At 47.1% G+C, this 17,247-nt stretch overlaps 1 protein-coding gene across 4 annotated transcripts in view; it reads left to right on the plus strand.

The window, feature by feature from the left end:
• Nucleotides 1-17,247, plus strand: part of ZNF644 (zinc finger protein 644) — a 69,570-nt gene that overhangs the window by 16,271 nt on the left and 36,052 nt on the right. Inside the window, exon 1 of one of the 4 annotated variants that reach the window (XM_056845658.1) lies at nucleotides 8,191-8,240. The exons of the other annotated variants lie outside the window; for them this stretch is intronic. The gene's annotated coding sequence lies outside the window, so the exon portion shown is untranslated. Of the gene's footprint in view, nucleotides 1-8,190; nucleotides 8,241-17,247 lie in introns of those variants that run through there. 4 annotated transcript variants of the gene reach the window in all.

Below are 17,247 nucleotides of genomic sequence, written 5' to 3' on the forward strand. Positions count from 1 at the left end.
CACAAAGATTGAGCATAATTAACTGTTACCTCCTTCAGGCTTGAAGAGTAAGAAATGTCAGTGTTTGATATGAAAAAAAAAATGGCTACCAGAAATCACAACTGGTATGACAGCATGGCTTACTGTACTACTTTAATGTACTACTTCTGTATCTTTCCAGTGGTTCTTGTTCTAAATATCAGAATAATAAAGCAGTATTATGTATCGCTTTGATATTTAAAATAAATAAATAAAATAGTGACAGATCTCTGTTAGTAATTTCTTTTTTATAAGATTTTTTATAAATACAAAGCAGAAAAAAAGAGTAGAAACAATATCCAACAGCAATTACAATTACATCAAAAGAAAAAAGAAGAAAAGGTATACATATAATAGACAATAATACAGTAAACAATAAATGACGATACCAATAATTATGAGCAGTAAATAGTAATATAATAATGAATGTTAAATGATGATTATCATAATAAATCTTACCACAATCATATTCTATACATTACTTGATAAAACACAATAATAATGTTAGACTATATTATAAGATGAATTGTAATGAAATAGAAGAGAAGAGAAAAAATAGTGGTAATTACTATTACTAATTTCTAAAAAGCATACTTCCTGAATACTGAAAATGGAGTTCAAATATTATCTATGCATAATATATTTAAAGGTTTTTTCTCCCCTCACTTAACACCTTTTTAATACAATATATCAACAGCATTATTAATAATTCATATATATAATTTCAACAACCTTGTTCTTTGCTCCTCATTTTTAAAGAAAAATATAAGTAGTATGCTTTCCATTTGTCTTGAAATTCTTTGGTCTTTTATTCATATAGGTAATTTTGCCATTACTGCATATTTAGCTAATTTATTTCCCCAGTGCTCCCAACATGGACATTCTTCTGCTTTCCATTTTGTTGCAAATGTAAGTCTGGCTACCATTATCATATATCCAAACAATTCTGATATTTTGGGAAATATTCTTTGGCAAAATGCCCAATAGCATACTATTGCTGTATACTATTGCCCAATAGCATACTATTACACAGCCTCTTGCTGTGTAAATGTCCTTTTTAAATCTTGAAACTAATTGAAAATATAGTAGCCATTGTACTTTTTGCCTTCATCCTTTGCCATCTTAATTTCTCCTTGAAGCCGCGTCTTCATGGCTTCTCTCCACAAGCCCCTCCTTGTGAAGCCGCGTCTCCACGGGCGTTGATCCAGGGTTGCCCTGCCCCCTGCTGGGTCGACTCAGAGGCGCCTCCTAGGCCTCAGACCTGTCAGAGGGGGAGTCAGAACTGTCCTCCCCCTTCCTGGATGCCAGTTTGGCCTGTCAATCAGCTCCCTATGGCCAGCCTGTAGCCTCCCTACTCCTTGGCCTCCGCTTGTCTCTGTTTAAATCCCTGGGCTGGTGTGACCCCCTCCTCTCCTCCCTTGCTCCACCTGCAGCCCCGCCCCGTGAACCTATATAGGGCCGGGGCCCTCTACCGGCTGTCCGACTTCCACGTGCTCCCAGGTTTGGGTTGGGCCCAGAGGGGAGCAATCCGAGACAAGAGTTTATAGTATCTCCATATGTTATAAAGTCATTTTTCTCACATTCTTATCATAGTATGCCTCGATAGGGGATATTAATGGGGATATTGGAAGACTAACCCTTCTTTGGGTAAATTCCCAAATTCTGAGTAGTCCATCTCTAATTACATGGCTGCTATTTTGCATTGTATTTTTTTTTGACTGACTTTTTAGTCCATACGTAATTATGTAGACCTTCTTCCAAATATACTGTTTCTAATTTTATTACTCTTTGATCTGGGTTTTTAATTCAATCCACAATCCAAACCAGGCCAGCTGCTTGATAATATAATTTAATATTCTGAACTGCTAGGCCTCCTCTCTTTTTCTCATCTTGTAAAACTTTAAATCTGATTCTTGGCTTTTTGCCATTCCATATGAATTTATTTATCTGTTTCTGCCATTTCTCCAAAATTTTTGGGAACATCTGAAATAGAAAATTTAATTTTGGCAATACATTCATTTTTACTGTAGAAATTGATCCTGGCAATGAAATTTTTAGTTTAGACCATCTCTGCAGCCCTCGTGTATCTTCACCCACATTGTTTTCTAATTGCCTTTAAATAGTGTGTTTTGTCTAGACAAGTTTATTCTCAAATATTTAACAGGATTTGGCGTTACTGCACATCCTGTAGCCCTTTGGATATCTTCCTCTTTACTTCATGAGTTTTTTGTATACATAATGTATCTGCATTTTGGTTTTTAATAGATTAAATTTTTTTGCTTGCTTGAAAGGAGAATTTAGACTGTTGATGTTTATCAATAGAATCTTCATTTCGTCCATTTTATTCTAATGTTGCAGCCTGCTCTCGTTTGTCCTTTATCTGGTACTCCTTTATCCCCCCTTCTTGTTTTGGGAGAGTTTTCTTTTGAACTAATAAGAGATTTTCTTTCAGATTCTCAGATTCTTTGGAAAGTTCTTCTGCCACTTGCTTTGCTTGTTCTACTGTAGTGATTATTCTGTTGCCCTTGGGTAGTGTCACTTCTAGCAAACGGGGACTCTCCAACAATACTTTCTTTCTTTTGTAGAATTTGTCTTAAGAAATCAGTCCCACCTTCTTCTCAACAAACTTGTAGGCAAGTCTTGGAAAATCTGCATTTCTTTTTCTGCCACTTTGAGTGGAGATTCTCTTTGTATATTCAGTATAGCGGCTCATGTTTTCTTATGTGTAAACCTGACCAGTATATCCTGTGGCAATTTATTCTTAAATGCAAAACTGGAATTTATTCTGAATATCTGATCAATATCTGGAAAATCTCCTTGGATCTTCAAGTAGTCTTGTAATAGCTTATGGAAATTGTCTTCTAATTTTTTTCTATCAAGATCCTCTGGAATTCCTCTAAATTGTAGATTATTACTTCTGCACTGCACCGCCAGAGTTTCAATCCTTTGTTCTGCTCTTTCCATCCAAAGGTCTTGTCGATCTAAGTGCAGATCTCCTGTTTCACGTCTAAGACTTCTTTTTGTTATCCTTTCTTGCATGCTCTCCTCTGCTTGTCTAAATTTTCTTGAGTTCTTTTTTCTGATTGTTTAATTAATTTGGTTTGTAACTGTTTGAATGTGCTGTATCAATGTTTCTGAAAGCTTGTCCATTACCTGTAGGACATCCTGCTCTCCATTATCCCTTTTCTTCTTATCTTTTTGGCATGGCCTGATACCATTATTATCTTTCTATTCTTTGTTCTTTGCTTATATATTTTATACGGTATTTCCATATACCATTCCATAAACTAAATACTCAGCATTATTCAAAAATATCTAAAATCAACAATTTTATCATCTATTCCATACACAATAATTTGATGAGTCAGCCGATTTATAGATCAAAATTTTAAAATTCTTCATAAGTCAGGTAATGCAGTTAGTTTAATCAATTAACTACAAATTTAATTTCTTAGTCTTATTCATTTATGAAAATGAAAATAAAAAATATGGACAGAAAAAAAGAAATGGATAAAGAAGAAAAAAATGGATAAAAAGAAACACTAAAAGGGAAAAGGGGAAAATAGATTAAACTACATAAAACTATAATAAAACGTGAGGAAAATACAAAAATAAGAGATAATAAAATATTTACATTAGTATATTAATGCATTATAATAATAATATAAAATTGGTATTGTTATATTGCTGTTATTAAATAGTTCATCAACAATATGCCAAAAATATATAATGAATTATTTAGGTATATGGTGACAGCGGCAAGAGTGATGAATGCAAAAAAGTGGAAAGCAGAGGAGCACCCAGATTTAATTGAGTGGATAAATTAACAGAATATGGCAAACTTAACATCTGTATTACATAGTAGATAAATCTGAATTTTCCTAAAAATGGAATGTATTCTTTAATCACGTAGATGAAAATTATGAATACAAATAGAATGTAAGAATCTAAATAACAAATGTATTATTAGATACACTTCTTTATATTCTGATTAGTTATGATTGAAATGTAATTTTAAAGTAAGTTCCAATATATAATGTACTAGTTTTGTTTGGAAAATACATTAAAAAAAAGTATTGGTACGTAGAGATATATAGTGTCCCCCCAAAAAAACGGATTGTATTATTTTCCGAAAACGTCCCAGGTGAGAGAAAAAGAAAAAAACGTAGATCTTCTTGTGATTCCTTCTCAAGACCACCAAGATGGCCCCCAAATCCTTCATATTCAATTTCTAACCTTAACAGTATGCTGCTAGGTCACCAATTCTCTTTCAAGATAGATCCAATCTTTTATTATCGGAAGTCTCTGCATTAAAATCTCAATTTAGCAAACACTCCTCTTCAATGTCTCTGTAAAATGTAATCCAACTGTCATTAAAAAGAGGTCATGTAGAATGGTAAAAAAGCTACATAGAGAGTCCATTTGCTGGAGAGGGAGGATCTTCAGACAATTCCAACACATTATAAATCCAGCTAATTTGTCCTTTGCACGCCCTAAAGCAACTGTAAATGTCACCAGAATTTGGAATATGTGTCATAATCAAATGGGTCCCAGAGAATAGTGCTGTTTAGTTGTTTAAACTTCATAAAATCTCTAAAGGACTAATATGGTGGTGAGTGCAGCCAGAGAAGTATTTTCCTCCTAAATATTGTCGAAGGCTTTCACGGTCAGAGTTCATTGGTTCTTGTAGGTTATCCAGGCTGTGTAACCGTGGTCTTTTTAACAAAATAACAGTGAGGCAGACGCTGGTGTGGACACATGGGGCGGGGGGGGGGAGCTGGGGACTGGGAGCTGGAGCAATGCAGACACAAGGGGCCACAGTGAGTCAGGGTGGGGGACGGGACTAGGCAAAGCAACTTGTGAGGTAGGGCATCCCCACACTCACCAGAACCAGAGGGAGGGCACTAGAGGCCTGAGGAGAGGTGGGAGAGGGTGGGACTAGGCAAAGGAGGATGGAGGGTGGCTCCGCCCCCACCTGGCCCCAAAGGAGTGCAAAAGGAGGGTGGCTCCGCCCCCACCTGGCCCCAAAGGAGTGCAAATGGAGGGTGGCTCCGCCCCCACCTGGCCCCAAAGGAGTGCAACAGAGGCTGGGGGTGGGGGGTTGCTCCAGCCATGCACCAGGGGCCAACACGTAGCCCCATATTCAGCGACAGCCACGGGGGGATGGACCCGCAACTGCATACCACTTGCCAGTCCTGTGCTGTGGGTACGACCCCAAAATCCTAGTCACCCCTGAAACCTTAGATGACAAAGTGGGCTTTGTGGAGGGGAGGGATGGAGCCGTAGGGGTGTGGGGGGAGCGGCAGGGTGTCAACTGTGACTTTGACGACCAGAGGGGATCCCACCCTGGTGAGGGTGACCCCTTTAGACAGGTCGTGGCACCAACTGCAGTGGGGAAGTGGCCACAGCCAGTGCACGGGTCGCAGAGAGTGGGACAGGTCGCCCAAGAACCCCTCCAGTCATGTCTGTCCCTTGATGACACCCTGCGCCGTTTTGGGCAAAGTTTCAGGGTGCCCAGAGGCCATCACCCCGGTGGTTGGGAGAGAGACCACCAGCACTTGCCTTGCAAGGTGGATCCAAGCTACTCACAATGGCTCTCCAGGCCCTAATGATGGGGAGATGGTTCCCCCAGCTCAGAAGGCACTGTGTGCCAGAGAGAGAGTCAGGTGGCTGGAAACGGGCAGCCCATTGTCATGGGCAACTATTTCCCCATGTGACACCTGGTGCCCCCATTCCGTTCTAGGTGGCCACCCCCTTGATTGGTAGATGCCTCTCATTCTGCGCCACAGCCCCTCCTTGTCTTTGAATGTTTGGGCTTCCCCAGTGTGAGACCCCAGATTCCTGGGGTTTTGGGCACCTCAAAGCCCATTGGGAGGTGTCCTGCAGTTCTGAGGATGAGGTAGAATAGCCAACCTCCAGGCAGTGGCTAGAGATCTCCTGGGATTACATCTGATCTCCAGGAAACAGGGATCAGTTTCCCTGGGGACTTTGGCCACCTCATAAGGTCGACTCAAGGGTGAGATCCCCCATTGAAGCCCCTCCCCAAACCTCACCCTCCTCAGGCTCCACCCCTACAATCTCCCAGTATTCCCTGGCTTGGAGCTGGCCACCATCGGGTGAGGGCCGGGGAGCCAAGGGAATGGCTTTGCCACCTTGGAAACATCAATGAAGGTAGAAGAACCCCGCAGACAGCCCACAGCACCTTATCTTGGTGGTCACCTTTGACAGTCCCATCCCCAACCAAACCACACACCTGCCCGTCCATCCACCCTGTCAGAGATGCACACACATAGCTGTCAAAGCTAATAAAACTTTATTGCGGGGGACAGGCATATGGGCGTCCAGCTATGACATCCACCTCTGGGTCTGCTGGTAGCTCACATTCACACCTGCTGTGGCTCTCCATGTAGGCTGATCTTCAACAGGAGACGCCTTCTGGCAGGGTGTTCATTATGAAAGAAGGTTGATCCACTGGGTAAGCCTGTGGATGGAGCAAAAGGTAGCCAGTTGCAGGCACAGCGCCACCTGTTGGATGGCTTCCCACAGCAGTGTGTTGAGAAAAAACAGCATGCATGGCCATAGGACACCACGGACATCCTGGTGGGTGCACGATGGATCCTCCAGGATGTTTCACCGGTCCAGTCGGGGGTCTTTGGGGAAGGCGTCTGTGGCACTGGCACCATCAGCCCCTCCCCCTCTCGCTTCATTGATGCAACCTCAGCCTCCCTGACTACTGCCTGGTGCTGCCTCAGCCAGCGCTCGTGTACGGGTCCGGCTTGCCGTCCTCTCAAGGAGGGATCTGTGCTTCTCTGAAACATAATGGTTCTGAGTTGTCTTTGGAGATACATAGACCTCTGAGTTTTGCAGCGCGGTTGTGAACTCCAAAGCCCTCGCTCCGTGACCATCAGGACAGGCCCATAACTGCAGGGGGTGGGGATTAGCTGCACATCGGTCACATGCCCCCTTCTGCTCTAGCCGCAGAGCATCACACACCCTTGTTGGCCAGGACAGGGGCAAAGGCAACATGGGGGCCCCAGAGCTGTTGCTGCTACCTGGCGCTGAGGAGCACAAGAGCCACCTGGCCCACGAGGGCTGCCAACTCTGGGGAGGGGGACAGAGAGTGGAAAGATGGTTTGGGAGTGCATTGCCCGGCCTACCTGTAATAGTGCGGGCATCCTGTTGGGTCCTGGCTGTTTATCTGTCATACCTGCAGTGTAACTTGAGTGGGAGAGCTCAGCAACAGAGTGTGTATGCTTTGCTCTCCCAGATGGGTGTTTGTGCAAAGTGTTGACAACAGCGGTCTCCCTGTGCTCCTGCCACCACAGTCAGTGCTGTGCCGCTTGCGCTAAGTCCCAAGGCAGGGACCTGATGGGTAGCATCCCGAGCTATGTGCACCTCACCTAACAGAAGGTGTCTGTGAGGGGACCATTGCTTATGAGGGGGGTTGGTGCTTTGCTATTGGGCATCGCAGTGGGGGGCTTGGGCCTCTTCCGCCTCCAGTCCATTGGCTGGCTACTTGGTCAACATCCCAAGCTGCCTGGGTCCTAGGGGCGTGGCTGCGCCAAAGCGGGGACAACTGTCAAACACATATGATGGGTATCTACGGGTGCACCATGTTCTTTGACCGGCGTAACTTTATGCTGAAAAAACCTGATTGTTCCTGGCCCGCCATCTAACGCCGGGAACAACCCCCCTTTATGCCAATGCATGCCGCTGTGGGGGATGGCTTGGCATTGGATCATGCAGCTCTGCTGCTTCCTGGCACTGGAGTAAGTGCACTCTTGCTAGTGTAAGTGTTCCTTTATCACGGTACAAAGTGGCACGGATGCCGCTGCAGGGTCACGCTGGTTCCTATGGCACTTGCCCCCCCTTTCAGGATTGCATACTGAACCTACTTAAGTATTAGGGTATTTTAGCACCTTCATAATTTCCACATTTATTAACTTAGTTTAAGATTGTAATTGGGAAACTTGGGAGCAAAAAATGTATGCATTGAATTTGTCCCAGTTGGAATAAACAGCAGTTTAAATGTAAAGTTGAATTCCATGTAGCTGTTCTCTTAGATTTCAGTTATTCGTATTATCTCTTCATATAGCCTGTTTCCCTGACAGGAGTATAAAAATATGGTTTTAAGATAGGTTTTTATAAAGTCTTTCATTTTTTGTTTATAGGTTGTCTTTGTAGTGGATTTGAACTTTCAGCTTGAAGAAAATCAACCTAAAGTAAGTAGCGGAAACTTCTGGAAATGTATGGCTCTGTTGTACCAATAACTGATAATTAACAAAGTGAAATGTTGGGTATGATTTTAGTTGCTCTTCTCTGTGATATTCCATGAGAGGAGCACAAGTTATTGTTTTCCTCATAAATATTTGATGATAGAGAAATTGACCTGCACAATTGAAAAGTCAGAATATATTTAATAGACTGTAGTCAGAATGTAAGAATGGAAAGTAAAGCTTTCAGTTTTACTGTTGCCACTATTCAGGGTATCTCAAATAGGTAAGAGAAGAAAATGACAGTAGCAATTCCCTCAAGAGGCTCTAGGCAAAGGATACAAGAAGGGAATGAAGCTGGAGTGGTGGAGAAACTAGTGCAGAGTTAGGTCATGCATGGTGGCATGGGCTACACATATTAGAGTAAGATTGCTGTTTGGGACAGAATGAGGTGCTGAACAGAAGGAGCCCTTATGTGGCATCATGGGAAAGGAACAAGCAATATGTGGCCTGCTTCATCATAAAGCTATTATAAATATCTGGTAGCATGTTACCAAATTTTTGGCAATAGTGGTTTCTTTAACGTGTTCTTACAGGTTTTAATTTATTTTAATGTAAAATGTTATGTTATGTGCTTATTTAATGTTTAACTTTGTTATAATTATTTTATTGATTTTGCTCAAGCAGCTTGTTACTAAACAAAAGATTCTATCCCACTACCACCCTATTCTACCCCACTCCTCCCTGCCGAGAAAATTTCTATTCCATCTGCAGGCTCTGCATTTTTATCGAACTACCTGCAGGTCTTACTGTGGTCTTATATCACAAGCTAAGCGCCATTGGGAATACCTGATGTTATTATTTTATTATCTTATAGGGCTGTTTTAATTAACTGGTTTTATGTTTATGATGTTTTATTGTGTATCTATTATTGTGTGAGCCGCCCTGAGCCCGGCATTTGGCCAGGGTGGGCGGGCTATAAGTAATAAAATAAACAAACAAGGGTCTCTGCGTGTTTCCTTATGAGTTGGGTTCAGACCAGACCCTATGTTCATTTCAAAGGTTAACTCCATATTCCATAGGAGCCAGGAAATCCAATTACCATCCTTCTGCCCACATCCGAGTCATCCTAAAGAGCAAGAGTGGCACACATTGGACCTGAGACGGCCCTAAGAATTTACATCAGAAGGAGAGAAAGTATCAGGAAAACGGAAGCTTTATTAATTTATCTCACAACTTTCAAGACCAGCTATCAGCCACATCATTTGGCAGTGCATTGCAGAGGCATATAGGGCCAGCAAACTTCCAGTCCCGAAGGGCATAACAGCTTACTCTGCCCAGAGTGCAGCAACATCAACAGCCTTTTAAAGACAGGCCTCAGTCGAGGAAATATGTTACGCAGCCGCGTGGTCATCTATGTCCACATTTGTGAAACATTATCACCTGTACATGTATTCTTAAGTGGATGCCGCCTTTTACCGACCTTGGAAAGATGGAAGGCTGAGTCAACCTTGAGCCAGCTACCTGAAACGGACTCCCGTCGGGATCGAACTCAGGTCGTGAGCAGAGCTTTTGACTGCAGTACTGCAGCTTACCACTCTGTGCCATGGGGCTCTTAGGTTTTGTAGTTACTTGCTATTAATGTTCTCAGTTCTCTTATTGTTATCCAGTTCAGTTATCAGTAGAGTTATGACAAAGTTTAGAGCTCCTTTTCCTATCAGAATTAGCTCAGGAAGTTTCAAACTGAGGATCAGGTGGTCCTACTGAGGAGACAGGAAGTGGAACTTTAGTCCTGCCTCTCTGAGCAGCCGGTAGGAATCACCCGAAGATCAAGATGCCCTCCTTCTCAGAGCAGAAAGAACCTTCAGGGTAAGTAATCAAGGTTCCGTTCTCCCTGTCACTCTCTACATACCATGCATAGACCTCTATCATATCTCCCCTTAACTGCCTTCTTTCCAAGCTAAACAGCCCTAAGCTTCTCATAGGGCAGTTGCTCTAGCCCCCTTATCGTTTTGGTTGCTCTTTTCTGCACCTTCTGAAGCTGTGCAGTATCCTTTTTTTAGGTGTGGTGACCAGAACTGTACATTGCATTCCAAGTGTGGTCTCACCAAAGATTTGTACAAGGGAAGCATGATAGCAGCAGTTTTATTTTCTATTCCTTGTCTAATTATGGCCAGCATAGAATTTGCCTTTTTCAAAGCAGCTGCACACTGGGTTGACGTCTTCATTGAGCTATCCACTACCACCCCAAGATCCCTTTCCTGTTCTGTCACTGCCAGCACAGATCCTGTCAGTGTATATGTGAAGTTAGGATTTTTTGTCCCAATATGCATCACTTTACATTTGCTCAAATTGAATCTCATTTGCCATTTTAATGCCCATTCCTCCAGTTTAAAGAGATCCTTTTGGAGCTCTTCACAGTCCGATTTTAACCACCCTAAATAATTTGGTGTCATCTCAAAACTTGGCCACCTCGCTGTTCACCCCCAACTCCAGGTTATTGATTAACAGGTTGAAAAGCACCAATCCCAACACAGATCTCTGAGTGACCACCACTGCTCGTTGCGAGAACTGACCATTTATTCCTATTCTCTGCTTCCTATTTTTCAGCTAGCTCTCAATTCATAAGAGGACTTGTCTTCTTATCCCATGACTATGAAATTTGCTTAGCAGTCTTTGGTGGGGGACTTTGTGTATTTGGATTTCCAAAAGGTTTTTGACAATGTCCACAGGCTCATTCCTGTCCACATGCTTATTTTTTTAAATTATTTTTATTTTCTTAATATTTTAACACAACACAAAATACCGTATATACTCGCGTATAAGCCGAGTTTTTCAGCCCCAAAAAAGGGCTGAAAAAGCCGGCCTCGGCTTATACGCGGGTCAATACGGTAGGGGAGGGGGGAGGGAGAGAGAGAGGAGGGAGGAGGGAGGGGGGAACTTACCGCCGCCGCCATCGCCGCCTCAGCCGCCATTGCTGCCATGCCCGCGTGGCTTCCCCCGGCCAGGAGCGCCCTGGGAGGGCCTCCAGAGGCCTCTGGAGGCCCCGTCGCCGCCCCTGCCAGGCGGAGCGAGGCTGCTGCCGGCCGGCGCCGGCCTGGAAGGGCCTCCAGAGGCCTCTGGAGGCCCCGTCGCCGCCCCTGCCGGGCGGAGCAAGGCTGCTGCCGGCCGGCGCCGGCCTGGAAGGGCCTCCAGAGGCCTCTGGAGGCCCCGTCGCCGCCCCTGCCGGGCGGAGCGAGGCTGCTGCCGGCCGGCGCCGGCCTGGAAGGGCCTCCAGAGGCCTCTGGAGGCCCCGTCGCCGCCCCTGCCGGGCGGAGCGAGGCTGCTGCCGGCCGGCGCCGGCCTGGAAGGGCCTCCAGAGGCCTCTGGAGGCCCCGTCGCCGCCCCTGCCGGGCGGAGCGAGCCTGCTGCCGGCCGGCGCCGGCCTGGAAGGGCCTCCAGAGGCCTCTGGAGGCCCCGTCGCCGCCCCTGCCGGGCGGAGCGAGGCTGCTGCCGGCCGGCGCCGGCCTGGAAGGGCCTCCAGAAGCCTCTGGAGGCCCCGTCGCCGCCCCTGCCGGGCACAGCGAGGACCCTGCCGGCCTGCGCACCTGGATTGAGGTAAGCCTGCGGGGGGGGGAGGGATTATAAGCCGACCCTCGGCTTATACGCGGGTGCCTAATTTTTCCCCATTTTGGGGGAGAAATTAGGCACCTCGGCTTATACGCGGGTCGGCTTATACATGGGTATATACGGTACAATACTAAACGCATACCATAACCTAACATTACCAAATATTTAAAACTGCATTTCTTGGGCAAGACATTTCTTACTAAGTGAAGTGGGTCTAAAATCCATCTAGCTTCAGTTAAACTAGGACAGTGAAATAATTGTACAGAAGCAAGTTTGTTTATGTATATATATGTAGATAAGTCTAGTAATTTTTAATCTATTACACCATATGGTTCCCATACCGTATATACTCGTGTATAAGCCGAGTTTTTCAGCCCAAAAAAAGGGCTGAAAAAGCCGGCCTCGGCTTATACACGGGTCAATACGGTAGAAGGGGGAAGGAGGGAGGAGGGAGGGGGGAACTTACCTCTGCTGCCGAGCCACCGCCATTTTCTCCCGCCGGGAGGGGCCCTGGGCAGCCTCTCTGCAGCAGCAGAGACTGCCCTGGCCCCCCCCGGCCCCCGCCGCCATTTTTTCCCGCCGGGAGGGGCCCTGGGCAGCCTCTCTGCAGCCGCAGAGAGGCTGCCTTGGCCCCCCCCTCCGGCCCCCGCCGCCATTTTCCCCGGCCGGGAGGGGCCCTGGGCAGCCTCTCTGCAGTCGCAGGGAAGCTGCCCTGCCCCCCCGGGCCCCGCTGCCATTTTCTCCCGCCGGGAGGGGCCCTGGGCAGCCTCTCTGCAGCCGCAGAGAGGCTGCCTTGGCCCCCCCCTCCGGCCCCCGCCGCCATTTTCCCCGGCCGGGAGGGGCCCTGGGCAGCCTCTCTGCAGCCGCAGGGAAGCTGCCTTGGCCCCCCCCTCCGGCCCCCGCCGCCATTTTCCCCGGCCGGGAGGGGCCCTGGGCAGCCTCTCTGCAGCCGCAGGGAAGCTGCCCTGCCCCCCCCCGGGCCCCGCTGCCATTTTCTCCCGCCGGGAGGGGCCCTGGGCAGCCTCTCTGCAGCCGCAGAGAGGCTGCCTTGGCCCCCCCCTCCGGCCCCCGCCGCCATTTTCCCCGGCCGGGAGGGGCCCTGGGCAGCCTCTCTGCAGCCGCAGGGAAGCTGCCTTGGCCCCCCCCTCTGGCTCCCGCCGCCATTTTCCCCGGCCGGGAGGGGCCCTGGGCAGCCTCTCTGCAGTCGCAGAGAGGCTTCCCCGGCCCTCCCGGCCCCCGCCGCATTTTCCCCCGCCGGGAGGGGCCATGGGAGGCCCCTGCCCGTCGCGCCGCTACCGCCCACGCACCTGGGCGCCTTCCTCCGGCCGGCAGTGGCCTGGAGGGGCCTCCTGCCAGCCCAGGAAGGACGCGCCGCCGCCGCTTCGCCGCCTCTCCAGGTAAGGAGTGGGTTCAGGGTCTTTCCCCCCCCCCTTGGATGGGACTGGGGTCGGGGTGGGTCGGGAGGGCCTGGGAGGCGGCGGGAGGGTGACCTGGGGCAGGGGCCCTGCGCTCTAAAATGGCGGCCACCATTTTAGAGCGCAGCATTGCGGGTAAAGGAAATTTCTTATTGCCCCTCGGCTTATACGCGGGTCAATAAGAAATTCCCTTTTCTGGCCTCTAATTTGGGGGGTCGGCTTATACTCGGGTCGGCTTATACCCGAGTATATACGGTAATTGTTATACTGTTGTATCTGAAAATGCTATTAATACTTATGTATCTAAAACTCTGCTGGAATCATATTGTTATCGACATTTCTGAGAGAACATGTTTATCCTTATATCTAGGGTGGTTAATGTAGAGCTAAAATCCATTATTAATCCATTATTAATTAGACTAAAGAGTATCCTTCGAGTTTCCCCATTTGAAATTCATTTTCATAGTAAACCCTCCATGCCTCCCATTCACCCCAAAATTGTACATTATCTTTTAAATTTATACTGCCGTGAGTTTAGCCATCTCTGCCAATTCTAACGTTTTCCGATTCCAATCTGTTTTGTCTGGAATATCCGGTGACTTCCATTTAGCTGCATATACTAATCTTGCAGCAGTGGTGGCATATATAAAAAATGATCTCTGAGTTACAATAGAGTCCGGTATCATACTAAGTAACATCATCTCAGGTGTTTTAGGTACATTATTCTGAATAATTAGCCTTATTTCATTATACATCATGTCCCAATTTTTTTTTGCTTTATCACAAGTCCACCACATATAATGAAATGAGCCTATTTCATTGTTACATTTCCAACATTTCGGGGACAAAGAATTGTAGGCTATTGCCAACCTTTTAGGCGTTAAATACCACCTATACATCATTTTATAGATATTTTCCCTTAACGGTTGAGAAAGTATAAGTTTCATATCTCGCGAGAAAGCTGCCGACTCTTTATACATCACATTATTAAACAGAGGTTACCCAGCCAAGATTTTGAACACAGCAAAACAAAGGGCTGATAAAAAAACACATAATGATTTATTCATAAAAAAAAGCGACTCGGGTACAAGATTGGTTTCTTCTATACAATTTACTCCTTTTGCAGAAAAAATTAAAAAGATTACAAATAGACACTGGCATATAGTGCAGGACATTGCTGGCTGTGCTGAACCTCCATTGTTAGCATATAGATGTACTGTCTCTTTAAAAGACCGACTTGTTCACACAGATTTCCTGCAAACCATTTCTAAATAAGGGCCGGTCGGACATCACCGTTGCGGCGCATGCGCAATGTGCGCATATTCACTCCCTGTAAAAAAACTTCACCTGTGAACAAACAGGTTTTAATTTTGAACTCAAAACCTTCACTAATTGCAACTCATCAAATGTGATTTATGTCCTAGTCTGCCCTTGTAAACTTTTTTACATTGGACAGACGACTGAACCACTTAAGATAAGAATTGGCAAACATTTGTCCCGCATACAAACTTCTACAGCTTAGACATTTTTGTGTGTGACCACCTGGAGGTTGGCAACCCTAGGAGAGGCTATGCAGAGGAGGAAGGGAAGGAAGGAAAGAGAGGGAGGGAGGCTTCCCCCCCACACGCCTTCCTGGCTTCCCCCCTCTATACACACACTCACCAGGCCGCACAAGTGGCACAGCAATCGGGGGAAGCCTTCCCAGCTTCCCCCCCCCCCACACACACACGGCCCTGCAGCGGCTTCCGCGGGAGAGTCTGCGGGCCGCTCCAAATGATGTTGCGGGCCTTAAATGACCTACGGGCCAGAGGTTTCCCATCCCTGCACTACAAGAAGCTCTCCTCAGAGGCATATGCTTGGTACAAGAGGATATCTGTTCATCCACCAAGGGGTCCCATTTAAGGTACCACATCCCGTTACCTCAGAGGGGTAACCACCTTCACCAAAGGTTCCATCATCTGTGACTGGTAGGGAGCCATCACCCTGGGACTGAGATGCAACTATTTCATCCCTGGAGTCCTTATCCACCTCTCTCTCTGCATGTCTCAGCTCCTCCAGTTGAGCTACCTTGGTCTCAAGGACATGAACTCACGCCTTGAGAGCCAGGAGCTCCCTGCACTGAGCACACCCATGACTTCTATCCAGCAAGCAGGTAGTCATACATGTGACACTCCATGCAGCACACTGGATAGCCCCCTGACCTCTGCCGGCTTTCTATCTTCATAACTGAAATTTTATTTATTTTTGGTGATTTAACTCTGGAGGAGCCCCGTGGCGCAGAGTGTTAAGCTGCAGTACTGCAGTCAAAGCTCTGCTCACGACCTGAGTTCGATCTCGACGGAAGTCGGTTTCAGGTAGCCGGCTCAAGGTCGACTCAGCCTTCCATCCTTCCGAGGTCGGTCAAATGAGTACCCAGCTTGCTGGGGGTAAAGGGAAGATGACTGGGGAAGGCACTGGCAAACCACCCCGCAAACAAAGTCTTCCTAGAAAACGTTGGGATGTGACGTCTCCCCATGGGTCAGGAATGACCCGGTGCTTGCACAGGGGACCTTTACCTTTTACTTAACTCTGGAACTGAAAAGTGTCCTGCCCTCTATACTCTGTGCCCTTCCTGTACTGAATAAGGACCTAGTGCCCTGGCTTCCTTGACCTGCTGCTAACTCACACCAATGCTTAACTCGCTTGGTACTCCTGCAGGGCACACAGATCTACTCTGCCCTGATAACTGGATTCTTTCCCCACTCTATAGGGTCCCGGGCCCGATCTCCAGGCTAAGAACCACTAAGAAGCCCTTTGGTTGATGCATCTGGGGAGGAGCTTTCCTATTTAAATGCTAACAGCCCCTGCCTCTCACACATCACCCATCAAAACCCCCTCTTTATAGCAGGTTACAAGCAGGCTACAAGCACCCACTGACCCTCAAACACAGTCCTCTCACAGCAACCTCAGGTATTGCTCCCCAGCAGTTTTAGGAACGGCAAAACCAGCACTCACCTTGCCAGCAGCTCTGCCTCTCTGTCGCCCAACCCAGCTGATTTACATTCTTTCACAGTGATCTAGTATATGTTTGTTTAGAAGTAAAAATAAGTTCATCTGTACATATTTTCATTGCTTGATGATTTACATTTGAATCAACTATCATGGATCAAACTCCATGGCACACAACTTCCCCAAAATGTGATGGATTGGATTCCCAAAGTCAGAATAGAAGGAACTTAGAAGCAGACCTTCCCTGTGCCTCTGAAAAATTGATACTGTGTGGGGCTTGTGTGGCTAAAGGGGTTGCAGTCAGGTGGGGGCAATGAATTAATTGTCTGCTTCCTTCTTGCCTAAATTTGCTCTTCTGTACTTCCTTCATGGATGGGGGTGATTTCACTTGATTCTGCTGCTTAAACTAGCTCCCCGTGCTGCGTGCCATTTTGACTGTGTGGCTTTTTGGGGGGGGGGTCACAGGAGATGCTGGGGAAAAAGGAAAGTAAAGATTCACTTGTATTTTGTAGTATCCAGCCCAGTCCTTTTCATTCGAATGTTTGGTTATCGAAGTGTGTATGAATTATCTTTAAGTGTGTGCACCTAACACAAGGCAGTTTTTAATGGGAATTTTTCCAAACAAGTGTTGTCATCCTGATCCCAGTAAGCTACATCAAAGAAGAGACTGTTAGACTGGTCTAGGCCAGGGGTAGGCAAACTGCGGCTCGAGAGCCGCATGCGGCTCTTTGGCCCCTTGAGTGCGGCTCTGGGCTGCAGGATCGCGGCCGCCCGGCTGAGAGAAGCCACCTTCCCCGGGCGCGGGGGGGGGGGGGCTGGCTTCTTTCAACGGAGGATCGGGGCTGCACGTCACGGCGGAGGAGAGCCTGGTGTCCCTGCCTGGGCCGGGCTCTGCGCGCACGCAGAAGTCCCGCAAAAGTTCTCCACCTTTCCGCCAGCCCAGAACCGCCGCCACTACTGGGGGGGGGGATCTTTGCAACGAGCTGGCCCGAGCACCGGGGAGA

The sequence above is a fragment of the Euleptes europaea genome, chromosome 2, assembly GCF_029931775.1.
Source record: "Euleptes europaea isolate rEulEur1 chromosome 2, rEulEur1.hap1, whole genome shotgun sequence".
NCBI lineage: Eukaryota > Metazoa > Chordata > Lepidosauria > Squamata > Sphaerodactylidae > Euleptes > Euleptes europaea.